This window comes from Amblyomma mixtum, chromosome 2 (assembly GCF_055824585.1).
Source record: "Amblyomma mixtum isolate Tamu chromosome 2, ASM5582458v1, whole genome shotgun sequence".
NCBI lineage: Eukaryota > Metazoa > Arthropoda > Arachnida > Ixodida > Ixodidae > Amblyomma > Amblyomma mixtum.
This window is the reverse complement of record NC_143013.1, coordinates 101,830,822-101,841,093: the sequence shown is the minus strand read 5'-3', so window position 1 is coordinate 101,841,093 and position 10,272 is coordinate 101,830,822.

Here is a 10,272-nt window from a genome sequence, read left to right as displayed (position 1 = left end):
TCAAGCGCAGTGTTGCCGTTGGAAACATTTTAGAAGGAGCCAAAACTTGAGCTGAAAGTAGCCAAAGGTAGCCATACCTTTCAAACTTGGCGCCAAATTTGTAGCCAAATAGAACTGAAGCGATATTATGAATGTGACAGTTATCAAAGAACAAGAACTGTTAGCATTTTAAATTAACGCAAGAAACAGAATTTAAAGAGCACAACATTTCAGCCCTTTTTCTTAGTCTTTAAGGCACAGTCAAGGGAGAAAACCAGCCAAAAAAGACGGAAACACAAGAAGAGAACGACACAGGACAACGGCTGGACTAACAACTGAATTTTTCATTGAGTACAGACCGCCAGGTAATCACCACGCATGCGCCAAGGCAACACTCAAACATGATCACTCAAATAATCAAATTCTTTTGCCGTTAATGCTATCGATGGTGAGCTGACTCAAGCATCACCATGGTAAGGTAAGGTCTGCTGCTGAGCAGCTTCTTGAAGAACTGAATTTGGACCACTTGCTCAAATCTGTAAAGAAATCTTCGCGGAACTCGCTACAAGTGTTTTTCTCAGCAAAGACACACAAGCCATCGGTACCGTTGAGAGCCATTGTTACAAGAGGGCTCGTGGCAGAAAGTGGTTGGACACTATCTTCAACGACATCTGAATAGTCTTTGTCCAATAGACCCTTTCGGGATTAGGAACTCAGCGTCACTCGTGCAGGAGCTCCAGCAAGACCTACAAGGAGCTAACATGGCCTTCTCTGTGGACATCGAGGACGTTTTCTACTCAATTCCTCGCGACGAACTGTTCCATGCGGTGAAAGAACTTATTGAAGAGTCCGGTGAAGTGGCCTTTCAAACAAGATGTGGTATTCAGAGCGAAAGTTTTTTGGAGCTTCTTGCAATGTACCTCTCTTCGACACTGGTTGAGTTTAATAACAAGTTTTATATCCAGAAAAATGGAATTTGTATAGGAGCTTGTGTAGCCCCAGTGCTTTGCAATATTTTCTTAGCAAAGTTTGACCGCTCCCTTGTAAGTTTTTGGACGACGGGTGTGTTCTGCGAGTTGTCAGATATGTTGATGACTTTTTAGTGCTTTTAAACATCGGACCTATTGACTCCTATAAGATGATGGTTGAACATGTTTTGGGTGCCTTTAGACGCTGCTCATCCCATTTGAAGTTTACTCACGAACTAGCCACTAACAATTCCATCCGTTTTTTAGACTTGTTGCTAACCTTTTCTGGAAAAGGCCATGTGTGCTGGATGTACTCACCAAGAACAAAAAAGGGGCTGCTACCCTTTGACTCTAACCACTCTAAACTAGTCAAGCGAGGTATTGCCAAGGCTTGTTTCCATAACGCCGTGAAAAAATGTTGCTGCCACACCGTGTCAACCAGTGTCACTACGCAAGCCCAACGTCTATCTGATGCAGGCTTCCCAGGAGAAATGTTGAGAGCGGTCGCTGAATCCGTATTAAAGGAGATGAATGGCATGGCCAAGAAGGGAAACAATGATGCAACTGACAAAAGGAAAAAAGTGCAAGTCATGCCTTATCTGCACAAAGTGGCGCACAATGTTAAGAAAGTCGCTGAGCGCCAGGGGGTCATTTGGTGTTTTCTGCGCCAGTTAAGCTTTCAGGTCTTTGCGCACGAATTATGCCTGGCGGAAAAAAGAAGCGTTGCACGACCAAACATAGAACTATGTACACAAAGTGCCGGACCGAAGTGATCTACAAGATTCCGCTGACCTGTGGAAAATTTTACATAGGTCAGACTGGGGACTGTGTGAACGAGAGGTTGCGCAAGCACAGAACAAAAGTCGGCGCTGGTGAAGATGGTAATCTTGCTCTGCATTGCAGTAGATGTCCCGGAAAATGTTCCCCACGTTTCGCAGATGTCACCATCCTGGGCTGCGGAAAAGCACGGAAGGCTCGTGAAATCTTTGAGGCCTTCCAGATTGCCTAACATGGTAATGCTTGCGTCAGCTCACCATCGATAGCATTAACGGCAAAAGAATTTGATTATTTGAGTGATCATGTTTGAGTGTTGCCTTGGCGCATGCGTGGTGATTACCTGGCGGTCTGTACTCAATGAAAAATTCAGTTGTTAGTCCAGCCGTTGTCCTGTGTCGTTCTCTTCTTGTGTTTCCGTCTTTTTTGGCTGGTTTTCTCCCTTGACATGCCTTACCAACAGGCCCACGATTCTGCCCTGCTTAAGGCACAGGTACGTTGCAAACAGATGAATTATTAAATGCTCTGTGCGTAGAGATCAACGCTACTAGAACCAACTCAGTTTCACAGCTCCCCATACCGCCCAGCGGAGGAGAGTGTCCCAAGCGGCGGTCACGAGAACTAACGGCGCTGCAGTCGAGTCTTGCTCTCTGCTGGGCGCGTCGTCTGCTACACGCAGCGCGGAAGCGTGGAGCGGCCGGCACATATGAGGTTTTGGCGAGCTGCATTCGCGCTCTACATGGCTGCAGTAAAATAATTAGGGGTGTGCGAATATTCTAAATTTTCGAATATATTTCGAATATTACATTTTTAGTATTCGTATTCGAATCGAAATTCAAGTATTCGTGTTCTTTCGAATATTCGCCCGACGCGAATATTCGTATCTAGCCGAATATTCATTGTGAGCCCCGGCGTTCATTTCGGTCCGCAAGCCCTATCGACAGAGACATAACAACATGGCGGCGCCCAGAGCAATGCACATCATAGAGTTTCTTACTATTACCTAGAGGGAAAGCTGGCAAGCCGTCTATGGGAGTTTGCATGGAGACCCCACGTGACCACCTCAGCCACCATGGGCGCTCAAAGCATCATGGGGCGGTGAGCTACTTGTTGCGGAACTGCAACTTTTGGCCAAAAAATAATCAAGAAATAAAGCTGTTTGATAACTACAAACGTCCTGACATTGAAAATCTTGTCTAATGATTGCAACAAACGAGCAGAAAAGCATTTAAGTGCAAAATTTGCCCAAAATAAGAGACGACTCGCTCTCCTATTGGCCAAGCAATGAACACTATAAGAACTAATATTTCGTAATTAACAAGCGCACTTTTAAAAGTAAATATGTTTTAAAAAAAAATGTTGTTGCTTAGATACTTTAAGAGGTTTTTTAATGGCATTTCAGAAGAGTAAAACCTTTTATTGGCGTCGTGTGTCGTCGCGTTTTCACTACTATGGTTTTTGCACACTGCGGTCGCGCGAAAGTCGTCTGCGCACACACGAACAACGTTTTTGAAATGAAACGTCTGAGTAGTACCACTCTGTGTTCCCGAAAAACTACGACTGTTCCGCAACAAGTAGCTCACCGCCCCATGATGCTTTGGGCGTCCACGGTGGCTGAAGGGCAGCGCCGCCAGCTTTCCCTCTAGGTAATAGTAAGAAACTCTATGATGCACATGGATTAGAGTGTACTAGAAAGGTCTGAGTGGGCCGAACAACCGGCTCCGCGCTTGCTTGGGGGTGAGGCGCTCCGCGTCGAAAATGCTGCGGTGGCGCTGCGGTCGAAGTGGATTGGGTTGCGCCGGAGCAGACGATGCGTCAGGAATGTTCTCGAGCAGCTAGCGGCGGCGTTTTTTTTTTTTTTTTTCGCGTAGCTCGTTCTTTTGTGATCACTCTTTTATCCTGCAGTTACCATCAAAGTGTGTGGCATGCCTAATCGAAGGCATCGTCACCGCTACGCACCTGGATGTCGCACCGGCTACGCGGGCGTCCCAGCCGAGAAGAAGCTGTCGTTGTTCAGCGTCCCGAAAGATGCGGTTCGAAGGAAAGCCTGGGAGCGGAACCCCCATCGCGCTGACAAACCTCTGGATGAGAACTGCGCAGTGTGTGAGCTGCACTTTGAAGAACGGTACATACTTAGTGACTAGTGGCCGGCAAAGAAGTGAGAATTGCGCGCGGAGTGCCCGCGCTCACACCGGAAGCAGTGCCCACGCTTTTTCCCAATAAGCCGAAGTATTTGAGCTCAAAGGCACCTGTGAAACGTGCACTACGCAAGCGGGGCACGTCTACCGTGCTCAAAAGCCCGGGCTGCAAAAGGAAGAAAGCCTGCACCTACGGCCGTGCAGGACAGTGGAAACTACGACGACGAGTCGGGAGAGTGCCTTTACGGGCTGCTTCAGCATGAATCAGTTACACATGCTGACAGCATTCTGCACGTGCTGTCACTGCTCAGGACCAGAACAAAAACAATTAGATGCACAGTCCATGAAGGCGAAGTAAAGTGCAAGGTTGTGAAGTTTTGTATTGTAACACGGCTCCACTTCCTGATTAAGGGCATAAACAAATCAAATGATGAAAGGCGTCAAAGGACGAAGCACCTAAAAGTGCGCAGGTGCCTATGACGCTGACAAGCAGTACTGCTTGTTGCTTTCGCAAAATAAATGTTGACCTATTTTGCATCAGTTGGCCATACATTTGAGTTGCACTTGCCATCAGTGGTTTAATATACATCATTCCTTTTCAATTATTGACATGTTTCACGGCCTTTTATTACCATAACCAAAAATGTATTCATCCTTACGCAACACTAAGAAACTATTTTGCTTGTACAACGTACAGTACTTTGGCCAGTGTTCAGAGAGAAGTAAATTGAGCGCTGAGTGGTGTTCGAATCCCAGTCTTGCACTCAGCTGTTGCGATTTGCGCACGCGGAGGCCCTTTAGCGCTCCGACCTTGTAACATTTCTCTACTTTGCGATTCCAGACTTTCATTTGGAAGCGCGAAATCGCGCCGAACGCATTCCTGCGCTCCGTTTTTGTGCACGTCCATTCATTCCGCGAAAATTTATTTCGTTTCCGCGCTGACACCATATTCTTTCGCGATTCCGCTGCCTAATACACATTGTCTGGTTAAGGACTTTTTATTTACCTTTGCATGACGACGGATATTTCATCAGTATTCGAAGAACAAAAGTTTGCTAATGGTAGACTCGGTGTAAGCTGCCAGGCCAGACATACACGCGAACTTGTGGAGTGCGCTGCAGTTGCAACTCGCCTGCCGCGCACATGGAGGGGACGGTCAATTTCTGGTTTTTGTGGAGACAGCGACTACAAGCGTTCCAAAATACCTCGGGGACCTATCTTGTGCTGTACTGCGCCAATGACCCCTGTTTGAATAAAAAGAATCAACCCGTACAGACAAGACGCCGCAGAAGGGGCCGCAGCGCACAGCTTGCGCCGCGTCTGCCGGCGCGCCCAGCCAATCCACTGCGATCACAGCGCCCTCTATTCTGTCGACAGCCAGCGCCTCGCTTTGAGCGCCTCGTTCGTCTCACTCAGACCTTTCTAGTACACTCTAACATGGATGAAGGAAATTTTTTCCTTCGAATTTTGCCTTCGAGGAAGGAAAATGTTTCCTTCCTCCAAGGGCCATGCCGTAGCTGACTGCGCTCTTTTGTGGCTATACCTGCGAAGCTGCTATAGCCAGAACTGTGCACGAAGTACCTCGCAATACGTGCCAGGTCAGTTCCAAGTGAGAGGGAATTTTCTGTGGCTGGAGGAGTCGTTTCAGCTGGAAGGGAACTACTACTGCCTGACCATGTGGGGCAGCTGGTTTTCCTTCACGACAGCCTTTTATGTTCATTCCAGCAACGCGCTTTTGTGGTGATGGCAAGCTAGCTTTAATCAATGCTGTGTACTAGCCATCCTCTCTGATATTTCCACTCTTCTAAGAATAATGTTCGAGACTTTGATACTTTTTGTGCAGCCACAAACTTTCTGTGTTTATTTAATCCTCGATAGTTGAACTGTGATGTTCCTGGGTGCTCAAATAAATGTTTTGTATAGGTTAAATGCATCTGTCCTTGATTATTCGGTATTCGATTCGATATTCGGAATCAAGTATTCGTATTCGATTCGTATTCGAAAAATTTGATATTCGCACACCCCTAAAAATAATACTTCCATTACGGCAGCTTTTGCTTCGAAGCTGCGTGTTATCTTGGAGGACACGTTTGTGTGATGCAAAATTAGGCTGTTAATATTGTGAAAAAAATTGCAAAAACGCTGAAATGACTGTCCGTGGAGTCATCGTTGGGATACCCGCTATTGCATCCCGGTGCAAAGCAGGTCAGCATGAAGAGGCCCAATGTCACAAAATACTAACAAAAAATTCAGGGGCCACTTTGACGATCTAAAGTGCGCGAGCCGAAAGCCTTTCCACGCAACTTAGGCCACACGGCCGTTGGCACACAACGTTACTAGAACTTGGTTCTAGTAACGTTGGTCATGACAAAACAGTCATGACTAAACAGTCCTAACTAGTCATGACTGGTTAATGACTAACTAGTCGACTGCTTAATGATTAACCAGCCAGGACTAATGTGTCATTAGTCATGGTTAGCCATGGCTAACCAGTCATGACTAACCATGACTGACTAACCATTCATGACTAGTAATGACTGGTTAATTAATAACTAGTCATGACTAACCAATCATGACTAACTAGTCATGAGTTAATGATTAGTTCAAATGCCAAATGAGTAGTTAGTGACTTCAAATGCCAAAGGCCCCGGTTCGATTCTCAGCCTCGACAGTTTTTTTTAAGTAGTGACGCGGAAAGCGGACACATCTGCCGACACGGCTGCTAACGACAGTATGAGGCATTAAAGGCTTTCGCCTTAAAATTAGCTGAGAAGCAGACGACACAAAACGGCTGTCGCGAGCGCTCTTTAAAAAGGGCGCAGCAGGGCCAGCGAGCCGCACCGAGCGGCGACGAGGGAGCAAGACTCGATTGCAGCGCCACTAGTTCGTGCGACCGCCACTTGGGACAGTTCTCAGGGCAGAGCTGTGAAACTGATTGTTCTAGTAACGTTGGTAGAGATAGTGTGAATTTGCGAGAGTGATTTTGTGGCTCTTTCCTCGTTGGCGTTGCATAACCCTCCTCGTAGCGCCGCCCCTCCTCCTCCGCTCTAACAGTGGATTCGCCGTATTTTCCCGTTTTCGATTGTTTACGGGATGTTTCTATTGCACTGATTTGTGCACCTTGTTTGAATTATTCGTAGCGGCGACTTGGGTTTTCCCGCGTTGAACTTACACTGACACCTCGAAAACGTTACCACGTTCAGGAATTGCCGGATAAGTGTTGTATTTGGCATACGAGGGAAAAAGCAAGAAATTAATTTATGCTTTGAGCATATGCAGCGGGAATGAAACAAACTAGATGCAGTATCACTATTCTCCCTGTAGACTTTTTGAGAGCTGGATGCATTCCTTCAAGGACTGTGGCAAGCAGTAGGTCAAGCAGTAGTGCAGTGGCAAGCAATTGCACAGATCAGTGCAAGAGAAACATACAGTAAACAATCGAAAACAGGAAAATACGCCGAACACCCCATTACAGCGGAGGAGGAGGGGCGGCGCTGCGAGGAGGGTTATGCAACGCCAACGAGGAAAGAGCCGATTTTGTCACGTTCTAGCCAACAACCCAGTAGACACTGAAGCTGTTTTAGCATTGAAGTCGTAGATCGAACATGATCTAATCACCGTAAGGCAGTCGAGCTTCATTTTGTTGCGCACTTTTTTTTTCTGTTAGACTTGTTAAGCATCACAGTTGAAAGCTCGAAGTGACAAAATTTTGTGCCTCATTGAGACAGGTGTGGAAAAGGCCATTCGCTCCGAGTGTCTTTGTTCGCGATATTTTTTGCAGTTGCCGCAATTCTGACTCCGGCTCGATATGGGAACATCCATAGTAAATGCAGCGGCAGCTTTTGTATGCCGTCACCGCTCTTCGTGCTTCTTTGTCATAAGGATTGGCGGCATGTAGCCTCCCAAGTGCAAGGCATTTTGGAAGCCGCTGCAGGAGTTGTATCGTCATTTGCCTCAAGAACTGGAAGCAGCTCTATCACGGCTCCTTGACTTAATGGAATATTTTCCCCAGAGATGTCCTTACATAGCTTAGTGCACTGCACGGGCTCGGGCCGGCCCGAAAGCCCGGGCCCGGCCCGGCCCGCGGGCCGTGTCGGGCCGGGACATGATTTGTTTTGCCGGGCCGGGCCCGGGCCTGAAGTTGCGGGCCTGGGCCGGGCTCGGGCTTAAAGCTGCGGACCCGAGCCGGCCTTCGGTTTGTACAGAAACGGCTGATGTCCGACTATTCATTCACTATTGCAGAGTGAAGTACACAACTGCGGCATTGGAGCAGCGACACGGATGAGCTATGGGTTATAGCACGCGTTGAGAAAAAACTAAGCTTTATTCATTGACTTATTTATTTCCCTATTTCCGCGCCGCGGTGGCTTAGCGGTCAAGTTTCTTGACTACTGAGCCGGTGAACTAGGGTTTGCTCCTAACCTCGGCGGCCGCATTTTTATTTAGGTGGCAAGGATGACAGCGTACTTTGCAGTATCATTGCTCGTTGAAGATACCCAGGTGGTCGAAATGATCCGGAGCCCTTTGCTTCGGTGTCTATCACAGCCCCCCAAACATAGCTTTTATTTTTAGCTATATCTTTCTCATGAGAGAAAATTCACAAACTAAAGCGCGTTTGGTTTTCTTTTTGATCAGCTGACCGGAACATGTCGTAAATTAAATAGCCACAAAAGCTTGCGAGAGTTTGTAGTTCTCATCTCATAACCACATCTATCCCTCCTCGCTTCTTCAAGAGCCTTCTTGCCATGACAAGTGTTCTGCACTATAAGTTATCACGTGGTTCGCGCGTTATCTTCTGCTCCACCAGTAAAAGTTAAATTCAACCTGCCTTAATTGGCCATTGATCGTTCGTCATCCCAAAACATACCTGTAAACTATTAGAAATGCATTCGGGAAGAATATATGTTTAGGATGCTTATAGTCTTCAAATACACACCGCGAAATACTCAAGCCTTTTAGCTTTTCGTTTCTGCTGAAAGGCGACCAGTTCGGCTATGAGTTAAGCCTGAGAGATCGCGTTCACTAAAAAAATGTCATCCCACTGCTTGCTAGCCAGCTTCAATGTTTATACTTCGTTGGCGGCAAAATATAACTGATTAAAATCATGGCGAAATGAAAAGTAGTCTATTACGCTTGAATGCAGCCCTTTTTATTTGGCTCTCGGAACTTCCCAGTTTATCTTTGCGCACGTACACGAGATCACTGTCCAAAGGACAGGCCTTGCGAGCGCTACTGTTAATCACTTCCTTCTGGGTTAAAAAGAAGCAACTTTCTTCAACCCAAACTGTGGTTTCAGAACCTTTGTCGGCGAGTTCCTTATCGATCTAGTCGCAGTCTGCTTGCCCAGAGTGAGCAGTATACCTCAAGCGTTACTGTGATACGGGCCGGGCCGCGTGTTCGCCAAATGCAGCCGGTACAGCCAGCGATGACAGCGCCGCCCACCGGCAGGTAGCAGCCACATTAAGGCTGGTTATAAATATTCATTCAGAACGACGGCTTGGCATCGCTGCTATGGCGCAGTGGATTAGAGCATGGCTATGATTAGAGGCTCGTGTTGCGTATGGAAGGTCGGCCGTTCGACTCCGCTTTCTGTACCGTAGTTTTATTGCTTTTTTTAAATACATTTTTTTCATTTTTTCCCTTTTAGGTCGCAAATCGTGATGCTTAGTGCCATATAACGCCGTTTAAGAGGATTATTATCCCTTTTAGGTAAGGCGTTGTGACAATCTTCAGTCAGATAAATTCACCGTGGTTTCAAGCCTTGTGGCTGTACAGGCTGCAGTTGGCGAATACGCGGCCGGGCCGGGCCCGGGCTGGGCCTCACTCCGGGATTCACGGGCCGGGCCGGGCTCGCTACAGCGATAATTTAGCGGGCCTGGGCCGGGCCCGGGCTTGAAGCCGCGGGCCTGGGCCAGGCTCGGGCTTCAGGTCTCGGGCCCGGGCCGGGCTTGGGCCTCAGATTGTGGCCCGTGCAGTGCTCTAACATAGCTACCCTAGCCGTGCGTAGGGGTGCCTCAATGCGCACCAACCCCGCCGGCCATGATGCTGCGAGTTAAAAAAAAAATATTTAGTAAATGCGCCAAATAAAAGTTCAAACTAACCAGGAATTAGCCAGGGAGCCAAGCCTAGAAATTTTGGGTGGGGGTTCGTCTCGTGTTCATCCTCGTGTGTGCTATGCCATTAGCGCCTGCAACAACCAACCGAGAGCAGGCGGCCATTCTTCGACGGAGCAATCAGCATCGGTGAGTGCCATGCCAAGGTAGATGTACTATGGTAGCGTAGGCTGCATAGAAGCCCATACGTTCAAAACATGGCGGCTTGTGGTGCGCAGCCAGCGCCGTCTTCGAAATGCGTGGACAACTAAAAAGTGACGTCAAACTCACGTGTTTTTGTCAGGTCATATTTGTGACGTC